The sequence below is a fragment of the Chrysochloris asiatica genome, unplaced genomic scaffold (genome assembly GCF_000296735.1).
Source record: "Chrysochloris asiatica unplaced genomic scaffold, ChrAsi1.0 scaffold00011, whole genome shotgun sequence".
Taxonomy (NCBI): domain Eukaryota; kingdom Metazoa; phylum Chordata; class Mammalia; order Afrosoricida; family Chrysochloridae; genus Chrysochloris; species Chrysochloris asiatica.
In genome coordinates, this window is record NW_006408529.1 from 18,935,542 (window position 1) to 18,947,030 (window position 11,489).

General features: G+C 39.7%; 1 pseudogene; it reads right to left on the reverse strand.

The window, feature by feature from the left end:
* Window positions 1-240: 240 nt before the first annotated feature.
* LOC102810525 overlaps window positions 241-11,489 on the reverse strand; it is a 37,175-nt pseudogene continuing 25,926 nt past the window's right edge.

An 11,489-nucleotide genomic window follows, 5' to 3' on the forward strand; every position in this document is an offset into this window, starting at 1 on the left:
CTGCTCCATCCCTACAAATGTCATTTATTTTTAGGCCTTTATCACTCCTACTATGTTCTGTTAAACCAAAGAAACAGCTCATACTTGGCTGATATAATTTTTGTTTCAGGAAGGTTTGAAATAAAAAGTGTTTTAAAACCATTTACACAAAGAAAGACGCTGAAACATATTTCTTCAGGAAAAATCCATCAGTGTAAAGTATTTGTAAATTTAAATAATATGTGACTTTTCCATGAGATATCATGCAAGGGCCTTAAGAAGATGGCTTACCTTTACTACTTTTAGGCCCACTGTGTAATCTTCATTTAAATACATATACTGAGAGATACTGAAGTGTTCTAATTTAAAAGTCATTCACTCATACATCTTGAGCGCACACTTCGGAGTCTTTAGTATTTTAGTTAGTGATGGTTTGGTGGGTGGGGTTAAAATTATTGGCTCTTCCTTATGGTTATTTACTTCTTGTGGATTGGGCACAATTTGGGATATCATGTACTGCTCAAGTCCAAAATCTGAAAGCTGTGGACTACGTGGAGGTATCTCAGAGACAGAATTGCTTAAAACAGTAAGGTCCGACAGATCACGCTTCACATCAGATGCTTGAGTCTCACAGTTAGCCAGTTCTGGTTTGATAATTTTATGCTCATGAACTGAGTTTTCCTCAGCCCGTGAATTATATTCATTCTTCTGGGAAAACTCTCTTAGTTTCATAATGTCCACTGAATTTCTTTTCATCAGTACTTTGGTTCCTTTCATGAAATGAGTGCTTTCTTGACTTTCCAAGCTTGCTATATGAAGAAGAATATTAACATCATCCATTAGAGTTTGGACTTTTGACTACAGGTCACATAACATCTTCATTGCAAAATCTTCAAAGTCCGTTCTCTCTGTTCAGCACCAATAGCAGCCAGGCTGTCTTGCTGTCCAGGTGACGGCCAGCGACCACAGTTTTCTGTAGAAGCTCTAGATGGGATCCACAAAGGAGCTGTGGATCTTTGTGGAGGAATCCAGCCACTGCGCCCACTGGTCTGGGCTCACTGCCCAACACCAGTTTGAATCTCACGATGTGGGAAACTTGGTGTACTACACTCTTGCAGACTAACTCATAGACAACTAAATTTGAACTGCTAAGTTTGTGGTTGTTATTTATTTACTGCCAAATAATCACTTGGAAAATTTGCTAAAATGCAAACTCTCTGGCCTCACCTCATAGGTTCTGATTCTATCTGCTTAGAATGAGGCCCCGAATTGCATCATTGTTAGGAAGTATCCCAGGTATATTTGGTCCAGAAAGTCAGACTGATCACTACTTGAGAAACAAGACATTAAGTATGAAAATTTCTGTATCCATGTGAGTCTTAAATTTCTCATGATGCTGGTTTATTGTTGCTGTTGTTAAGTGTTGTCGAGTTGATGCTTGTTGTTGTTAGGTGCCATCGAGTTGGTAACAACCTTATGCACAGCAGAATGAAACACTGCCCGATCCTGGGCCAACCTCACTACTGTTGCAACAGTCTATCGATGAGTCCATCGATGCTGCCACTTCGCCAATCCACCTCATTGGGGGTCTTCCTCTTTTTCCATGCTGGTGCTTGCCTATCATTTGAGTTGCCAACTGTATTAAAGGTATAAGAGAATCTCTTTATAACACATTATGTTATTTTACATTTTACCTTCATGACAGTCCAATGTACTAATATGTAGTATCCTGCATTAAAATAAAATCAATATTAAGCAAATAAGATAAATTGATTGACGTTTATTTAATTAACAATTTGCAAATCAGGGACAACATTGCTGAACAGAGAGTCAAAAATGTTACAGAGAAAGAAGACCTTTTAAAGACTTTTATACCACAGGTTATCACTAGTAATTATATGCTGCTATGCAAATAGAACCAGAATCGAGTTTATAAAATAACTTGTGGATAGGAAGGATTCCATATATTTTCTTGAAGAACAATAATAACTGACTTCACAACGTAGCTCCTAGTCTGATCTTTGGAGTATGCTTGCTGTCAAAATGACTGCATCCAATTAATTCTTTAAATGTGCATAACGCTCAAGAAAATATTCTTTAGTAATTACACTGAGTTCTTGTTTGGTCTAAAGATGACATTGTCATGGGTTGAATTGCATTACCCCAAAATATGTGTCAACTTGGCTGAACCTTGATTCTCTATGGTTTAGCAGTTTTACAATGATGTAATGTGGCAGTTATCTGATGACCTGTGATGCGATCTGTTACAGTATACTGAAAGAAGATTAAGAGTGAGATGCAGCATCATTGCATCCCTGATCTGATGTAAGGGAAGTTTCCCTGGGGTGTGGCCTGCAACATTTTATCATACAAGAAATCAAAGAAGAGAGATGCAAGCAGAGAGGAGGCGTAACTTGCAACCACCAAAAAAGATGAGCCAGGAATAGAACACATCCTTTGCACACAGCTAGAACCAGAGGGAGATTGATGCCAAGACACATGGAGATTTTCAAGGGATCCTAAGTCCACAGATGTTGAAAGGAGATAAGGACCTGTCTCCATAGCTGACACACAGAGAGAGCCTTACATTAGAGCAGGTACTCTGAATTTTAACTTCTAAATTTAAGATAATTAAAAATAGTTGCAACAGTACATTGACAGGGAACTGCCAGATGTTTAAGCCAGATTCAGAAGAAAGTAGGGATATCATTGCTAATATCAGATGGATCCTAGCTAAAAGCAGAGACTATCAGAAATATGTCTACTTGTACTTTATTTGCAATGCAAAGGTTTTGACAGTGTGAATCACAACAAACTATAGATAACATTGCAAAGAATGAGTATTCCAGAGCACTTAATTGTTCTCATAAAGAACTTGTACACAGACCAAAGGGCAGTTGTTTGAATAAAACAAGGGGATACTGAATGGTTTAAAATCAGGAAAGGTGTGTGCCAAGGTTGTAGGCTTTCCTCACAGTTATCTATCTGTATGCTGAGCAAATAATCCAAGAAGTTGGATTATATTAAGAAAAGTTTGGCATCAGGATTGGAAGAAGATTCATCAACAACTTATGATATGCATATGATACTAACTTGGTTGCTGAAAGAGAAGAGGACCTAAAATACTTGCTGATGAAAAGCAAAGACTACAGTCTTCAATATAATTGCACCTCAATATGAAGCACCTCACAATTGGACCAGTAAATAGCATTATGAAAAATGGAGAACTAACTGAAGTTGTCAAATACTTCATTTTGTCAACACTCATGGACATAGCAGTCAAGAAATCAAATAACATATTGAATTAGGCAAATCTGCCAAGTTGTTGTTGTTGTTGTTGTTGTCAGGTGTCATCGAGTCGGAACCGACTCATAGCGACCCCATGCACAGCAGAACGAAACAATGTCCTATCCTGGGCCAACCTCACTACCGCTGCCACACTTGAGTCCATCATTGATGCCACCTGGCTGATCCATCTCGTTGGGGGTCTTCCTCTTTTTCTCTGACTCTCCACCTTACCCAACATGACATCCTTGTCCAACGATTGTTTCCTCCGGACAATATGTCCAAAGTAGAAGAGACGAAGCTTAGCCATCCTGGCCTCCAAGGAGCACTCTGGCTGCACTTCTTCCAAAACAGATCTATTGGTTCTTTTGGCAGTCCATGGCACTGTCAGTATTCTCCTCCAACACCACAACTCAAAGACATCAATTCTTCTATGATCTTCCTTATTCACTGTCCAGCTTTCGCATCCATATGAGGCTATTGAAAACACAATGGCCTGGGTCAGGTGCACCTTAGTCCTCAAGCTGACATCTCTGATCTTCAATACTTTAAAATGTCCCTGTGCAGCAGATTTGCCCAGTGCAATACGTCGTCTGATCTCTTGACTGCTGCTTCCGCGAGTGTTGATAGTTGATCCAAGAAGAATGAAGTCCTTGACAACTTCAATCTTTTCTCCATTGATAAGAATGTTGTTTATTGGTCCAGTGGTGAGGATTTTTGTTTTCTTGACATTGAGATGTAATCCATATCGAAGGCTGTGCTCTTTAAGCTTTATAAGTAAATGTTTCAAGTCCTCTTCACTTTCAGCGATCAAGGTTGTATCATCTGCATATCGCAGGTTTTTAATGAGTCTTCCTCCAATCCTGATGCCACATTTTTCTTCATAGAACCCAGCTTCTCGTATTATTTGCTCAGCATACAGGTTGAATAAGTATGGTGAAAGAATACAACCCTGTCTCACACCTTTCCCAATTTTAAAACATTCAGTGTTCCCACGTTCTGTTCGAACAACTGCTTCTTGGTCTACGTACAGATTTCTTAGAAGTACAAATAAGTAAGACCGAGTTAAAGTATTAAAGTGCAAAGATGTCAAATTGAAGACAAAGGTGCACCTGACTCAAGCCATGGTACTTTCAATCACTTCATATGCATGTAAAAATTGAACAATGACTAAGGAAGATCATAGAAGAATTGATGTATTTGAATTATGGTGTTAGAGAAGATTATTAAAAGTACCTTGAGCTGCCATAAGAACAAATAAATCTGGGAGAAGTATAGCCAGAATGCTCCTTAGAAACCAGGACAGTGAGACTTCATCTTTCATACTTTGGATGTGTTATAAGAAGGGACTAGTCTTTGGAGAAGGGCATCATGCTTGGTTAAGTGGACCTTCAGCATGAGGATGATCCCGAACAACAATTGTGAGAATGGCATAGGACCTGGCTGTGTTTCTATCTGTTGTGTAAAGGGTAGTTATTAGTCAGTACTGACTTGATAGCACCTAAAAACAATGACAGAAAATGAGAGAATGGATCTGTTTATAAAGGCCAACCACTTGTGGTATTTCTGTTATAGCAGCAGTAGAAAATGAAGACAGTTGACTTTTAGGATTCCCTTTCAGTTAAGGTTCAAGGTTTAAAAATCATCTCTGGGCAATGGCTTGGGTAGATTATTTTAACCTCAGTGACTCCAGAAAGTTATAACTGCATAAGAATTTAAAATCCTGTCATCACCTAATTTTACAATGATAAAACTGAAGATGGGATGTCCAAGATGGCTTCTTCACTGACATGTCTAGGCTCTGGGCAGAGATGGCTGGAAAAACTAGCATTGCTTAATATTTCTTCTATGTTATAAATTATTTTGCATTTTTATATAAATGCCATACATATGAATTCCTAAATAGTATAATATTATATTTTTTAATGCAAAAATATGATACCAACCATCCCTCCCATAGCCGTCTACTTCTCATTTGGTTAGATAATTCATTGCAGTGGCCACATGGAACTCAGACACCATACTCACAGTTATGGGTTCTATTAGGAAAGTTAACAAGTTGCAACTTAGATCCAGAAATGTTCCTCCAGTAAGGACAGGCTGTCTCCATCTATGCCCACAGTTAGTCCTCTCTCTGGCTCTTGGCTTCTTGGTTTGACCTCTGCACAGTTCCAGCAATTTTCCAATGTCTTTTTTGGCTGCTGATAAATGCCCACAGGGCATACTACTCCATCATAAACCTCAGACTGAAGGCAGTCAGCTTTAGCTCTGTGGGTCAACAAACTTACATTCCCCAATTAAATGACTAGAGGCTCCCCACTCTGAAAGCAAGCCTTCTGCTCAAAGTCACTCACTTTTAGTTGTTATGTGGGTTGGAAAGCCCACTGCTCTGTCTGATATTTTGGCCCTTGGTTCTGCTGCAGCTGCTCCTCTGCTGACCCTCTGATGTCACAGCTTTCTGTTCCTGCATCAAGGAGATTCAAAGTGAAGGGATCTCTGGGTCCTCTCTGGCTTGTCTTTTTTTATTGTAGTGAGTTCCCCTGTCTTGCTTAGTAGATGGTTCATTCCAAATCCATGTTAGAGTTCCCAGTTTTTACAATCACAAATAACACTGTTAACCACTCACAACTGAATTATATTATTTTATCAGCAATTTCTCCCACAATCTCTTACCCAGAGCCAGAAAGAAAAAACATGTTTGGTGGGAGTTATACATACTATGGGTTGAAGAGCCATATGAAGTTATTCACTGCATAACAATGGGATAGATCCACATTGGTGTGGGTGTGTAGTTCATTTATTTGCACTATTAAATAGTATTCATTTAAATTAATTAATGCATGTTGCAGAATAACCAAAATCCAAAAAGTAGTTTCTGTTTTGTCTGAATTTATTATTTTAAAACACTATCACTTTAGTGAGTTTGGTGAGTCTCTATGAAAGTTCCTTCCAGATAATGTGGGATTCCACAAGATATTTTTTTTAAAAATAGACTTTATATACTAGTACAGATTTAGGTTTACAGAGAAATTGTGCAGAAAGTACTGAAGCTTCCATATGGCTCTTTTCCCTCTACTGTTTCTCCTATAATTAATATTTTGCATTTGTTTTGGCCATTTTTAATGAACGATGAACCACCTTATCACAATAAAAATAAGTAATATATTTTAAAGGTAGTTCATCAATTGTTTTAACACTGTAGGTTGATGCAGCTTGAAGTGCAAATTGGTGGTTCAAGCTCACCAGCTGCTCCTCAGAAACCCTATAGTGGGTCGCTATGAGTTGGAACCAATTAGATGGCACTTAACAACACTAACACACACACACATACACATACAAACATATTTGCTATTTCAACTTTTTGTTTTTTGTTTTTCATATGTACAATTCATGTAAGAAGAAGGAAAGATTGACCACTTCTGAATTGACCACTGAAAATCTTGTGTATGGCAGCAGAATATTATCAGATACAGTGTCAGAAGATGAACCCCTCAGGCTGGCAACCACTGAATACACAACTGGGGAATAGTTCCTAGTTCTACAACCGTGAGCCATTTTCTTGATATAAACTTCTCTATCTCTATCTCCATGCATACACATATACGTATATATAGCAATGGTTTTGCTTCTCTAGAGAATCATTGGGTACCAAGATTGGTTCTAAAGAAACATTATCACAAGGATGAGTTCTTAAAATTAGGTCTCAAGTTTTACTAAATTTAAAGGCAATGATAAGTCTGCCTCCACTGATAAAGAGAGTGAGGGTGCTGCTAACCCATAGCACGAGGTGGCAATATTAATATGTAAAATATCACCACCAATAAATCATATATTGGGGAAAATCAATGCTCTGGGTGATCGTGTATATACTTTTCTGAAACTTTGTCAGGAGGAGAAGTATAGAGAAGCTGGTTGGTTGATCCTACTTAGAATAGACCAAGTGGTAAAAGAAAGAGAGGCACTCCGGGTTAAAGAGTCACAGCTCAAGTGCCACATAAAAAACCTCAAAGTTTCCACTTGTGCCTGAAATAAAGCTTACTTTCCCTGTAGTAGCAAAGCTGATGTTGCCAAAAGTCCAACCCAGAGTCTTATGGCAAGAGTGGCTGAATTACAGTATTGGCCCAACTCCCAACCTGGAATGGTGCCTAATGCTAATGTGAGGGTATTGATTGGAAAGAAATTGGTTACTGAAACTTGGGATTGGAACATTTGGGTAGATAATCAGGAAGCTGGGTATATAGTGCCTCTAGATCCCATTGAGTCACTGTTGCCAACAGCCCCACCACTCCCATCTGAAAAGATTCTTCCATTATTAGTAAAAACATCTCCTATGTCTACTTTTGTTGAGATTAACTCAACTGTGCCTGCTGAGATAGTGCCTGAGGTACTTCCTGAGGCATCAACTAAGTTAGATGTCTTGCAAGACATTGCTGAATGTTCCCAGGAAATATCTCCACCAATTATTGCTTCTAGACCTATAACTAAACTTAAGTCTCAGTGAGCCTCAAAAGATGAAATACAGTTTGTGACCCAGGAGGAAGTACACTACACTCAAAAAGAACTGATTGATTTTTCTAATTCATATAAACAGAAGTTAGGAGAATATATGTGGGAATGCTATTAAGGGTGCAGGATAATGGTACAAGGAACAAAATGTTGGATCAGTCTGAGTTTACTGATAATGGGCCCATGAAGGACAGATTTTTCCTTTAATGTTTCAGCTCAAGAAGTTTGGAAACTTCTTATTAGGTTGGTTCACTGAAGCATAGACTACATGTTGGTCTACAATACATCAGGTTGAAGTATCAGACCTGCCTTAGTAGTCTGTAGAGGAAGGAATCCAAAGGCTTTAGATAATTGGCATGTTAGAATAGTTTTATCAAGAGAAACCATAAACCCACACATGTAGCACCCAGAGGACACAACAGTGAGGAACAAATTTGTGAAGGGAGCTCCAGTATCCTTGAAGACTGCTGTGATTGCTGTATTATGTAAACTAGATTTTACAATGGGAACTGCCCTAACTCTGGTAGCGTAGTAGTTACTAATCTCGGGCTGCGAACCTTAAGGTCAGCGGTTCGAAACTACCAGCTGATCCGCGGGAGAAAGATGAGGCTTTCTACTCCCGTAAAGATTTATACCCTCGGAAACCCTGTACAGGGTCGCTATGAGTTGAATGTACAGGGTCGCTATGGGTCGGAACCAACTTGACGGCACTTAACAACAACAACAACAACCACAATGGAGCTGATAGGACCTAGTGGTAGTAGGGGCCAAGTGGCATCACTTAATCAATAAAGACAAGGTGGGCATGGTTACACTAATAGACAACAGAATCAAAGCAGTAATCAGAATAGTCTGACAGTGTGGACTTATAGCATTGGCTAATTAGACAGGATATCCTAGGAGTAATAGATGGGAAGCCTACTGAATATTTGCTTGATCTGTACAAGAGAAAAAACTCTGGGTCAAGTGAGTGGGCAGTCTAACTTGAATTACCAGAACAGAGTCACAGCCTCTCTGTCAATTCCCAGACTAGATCCAGTTTACAGATCCACAAACCCTTGAATGAAGGAATGGGCAGACCACTTTTAGGAAGGATCCCACTACACTTCCAACTTCCTTCCAGCTTTCTTCAAAAGGATTTAAAACCTTTTACAAGATTCATTGGGGAAAAGGAAATAATAGGATTTATTTTCAGGGATTACTAGACACTGGCTCTGAATTGACATTAATTCCAGGAGAAAACATCACTGTGGCCCATCCGTCAGAGGGGGGGGGGCATATGGAGGCCAAGTTATTAATGGGGACAATGGAGTCTTGGTGTGGTGCTGTAGGATAAGCACTCGACCACAAGGTCAATTTGAACTGGAGGTTCAAACTCACCAGCTGCACCTCGGAAACCCTATATATGGTCGCTATGAGTTGGAACCAACTCAAACACTTACTAACAACAACAGCTAAGGTCAGTTTTACTGTGGGACCAGTGGGACCTCAAACTCATCCTGCTGTTATTTCCCCAGTTCCAGGATGCATAATTGGAAGAGACATACTAAGCAACTGACAGAACTCCCACATTCGAGTCCTGAAATGTGGAATATTTGTTGGAAAAACCAAGTGGAAACCATTAGTACTATCTTTATATAGCAAGATAGTAAACCAAAACCATTATCACACTCACGGAGGGATTGTAGAGATTATTGCTACAATAAAGGACGTGTAGGATACAGGGGTGGTGATTCCCACTATACCCCCATTTAGCTCATCTATCTGGCCTGTGCAAAAAAACTAATGAATTTTGGAGAATGACACTGGGTTATCGTGAATTTAATTATATTGTGACTTCTATTTCAGCTGCTGTTCAAGATGTTTCTTTGAGCAAATTAATATATCTCTTGGTATCTAGTCTGCAGCTATTGATCTGGTCAATGCCTTTTTGTCAATTCTGTTTTCAAAAGCTCACCAGATGCAGTTTGCCTTTAGCTGGCAAGGCCAACAATACACTTACATCAACTCTCCAGCAGTATGGCATAATTTAGTTCACAGGTATCTTGATTACCTCTCCCTGATCCATTACATTGATGACATTATGGTTATTGGTCCTAGTGATGAAGAAGTATAAATAACTATAGATTATTAGTAGAACATCTGCATGCTTGAGGGTGGAAAATTAATCTGACAAAAATTTATCACCTTCCACATCAGTGAAATTTCTAGGTGCTCAATGGTGTGGGACATATAGAGATATTCATACTAAAATGAAGGGTAAGTTAACATATTTGGCCCCACCCATAGCTAAAAACCCTATACAGGGTCGCTATGGGTCGGAACCAACTCGATGGCACTTAACAACAACAGCATAGCTAAAAAAGATACACAAAACCTAGTATGTTTCTTTCGATTTTGAAGGCAACATATTTGAGTGTGCTATGGTGGTCTGTTTATTATGTGATTCAAAAAACTCCCAATTTTGAGTAGGATCCACAATAAGAGAAGGTTCTGCAAGAGGTTCAAACTGCTGTGCAAGCTGCTTTGCCAACCACATAATTTGGCAAATCCAATGGTGTTTGAAGTGTCAGTGGCAGATAGAGATGCAGCTTGGAGTCTTTGGCAGGCCCCTATCATCCTCTACAGATAACTACTCTGCTTTTGAGAAGCAGCTTTTGGCTTGTCACTGGACCTTAGTAGAGACTGGATGGCTAACCATGGACCACAAGTCTCCATGCATCTGGAGCTACCCATTGTGAACTGGGTATTGTCTGACCCACATAGTTATAAAGTTGGATGTTCACTGCAGCACTTCATCATTAAAAGGAAGTGGTATATACAACACTGGGCTTGAGCAGGACTTGAAGGCATGAGAATACTGCATGGTTTCCACTCCTGTAACATTACCTTGTCTCTCTCAGTTTACACCTATGTGCTCATTGAGAGTTCCTTGTGATCAGTTGATGAAGGAAGTGAAAATTAATGCTTGGTTTACAGATGGTTCTGCACAATATACAGGCACCACTCGAAAGTGAACTTTCTGGGAAAGTTCCTCAGAAAGCCCCTTTCTGGGAGTACCCTCAAGGACAGTGGTGAAGGGAAATGCTTCCAATGGTCAGAACTTCAAGCAGTGCATCTGATTGGAAGAAGAGATGGCCAGATGTGTGAATGAATACTGACTCATGGATGGTTGCCAATGGTTTGGCTGGATGGTCAGAGACTTGAAAGGAACATAATTGGAAAATTGGTGACAAGGAGGTGTGGGGATGAATATGTGTATAGACCTCTCTGTTAGGGCAAAAAAAGTGAAGGCATTGTTGTCTCATGTGAATGTGCACCAAAACGTTGGGAAGACAAATTCTGTGGATGCTAATTATGTTCTTTCTCCTGTCATTGCCCAATGGACTCACAACGTGGCCATGGTGGCAGAAATGGAGGTTATGCATGGGCTCAAAATAGTGGACTTCCACTCACCAAGGCTGACTTGGCTACAGCCACTGCTGAGTACCCAATCTGCCAGCAGCAGAAACCAACACTGAGTCCTAGGTATGGAACCATTCCTCATGGAGATCAGCCAGTTACCTGATGGCAGATTGATTACATTAGATCATTTCCAGCATGGAAAGGGCAGTATTTTGTTATTACAGGGTATAGACATTTACTCTGGATATGAATTTGCCTTCCTTGCACAAAATGCTTCTGCCAAAACTCCATCCCTGGTCCTACAGAATGCCTTG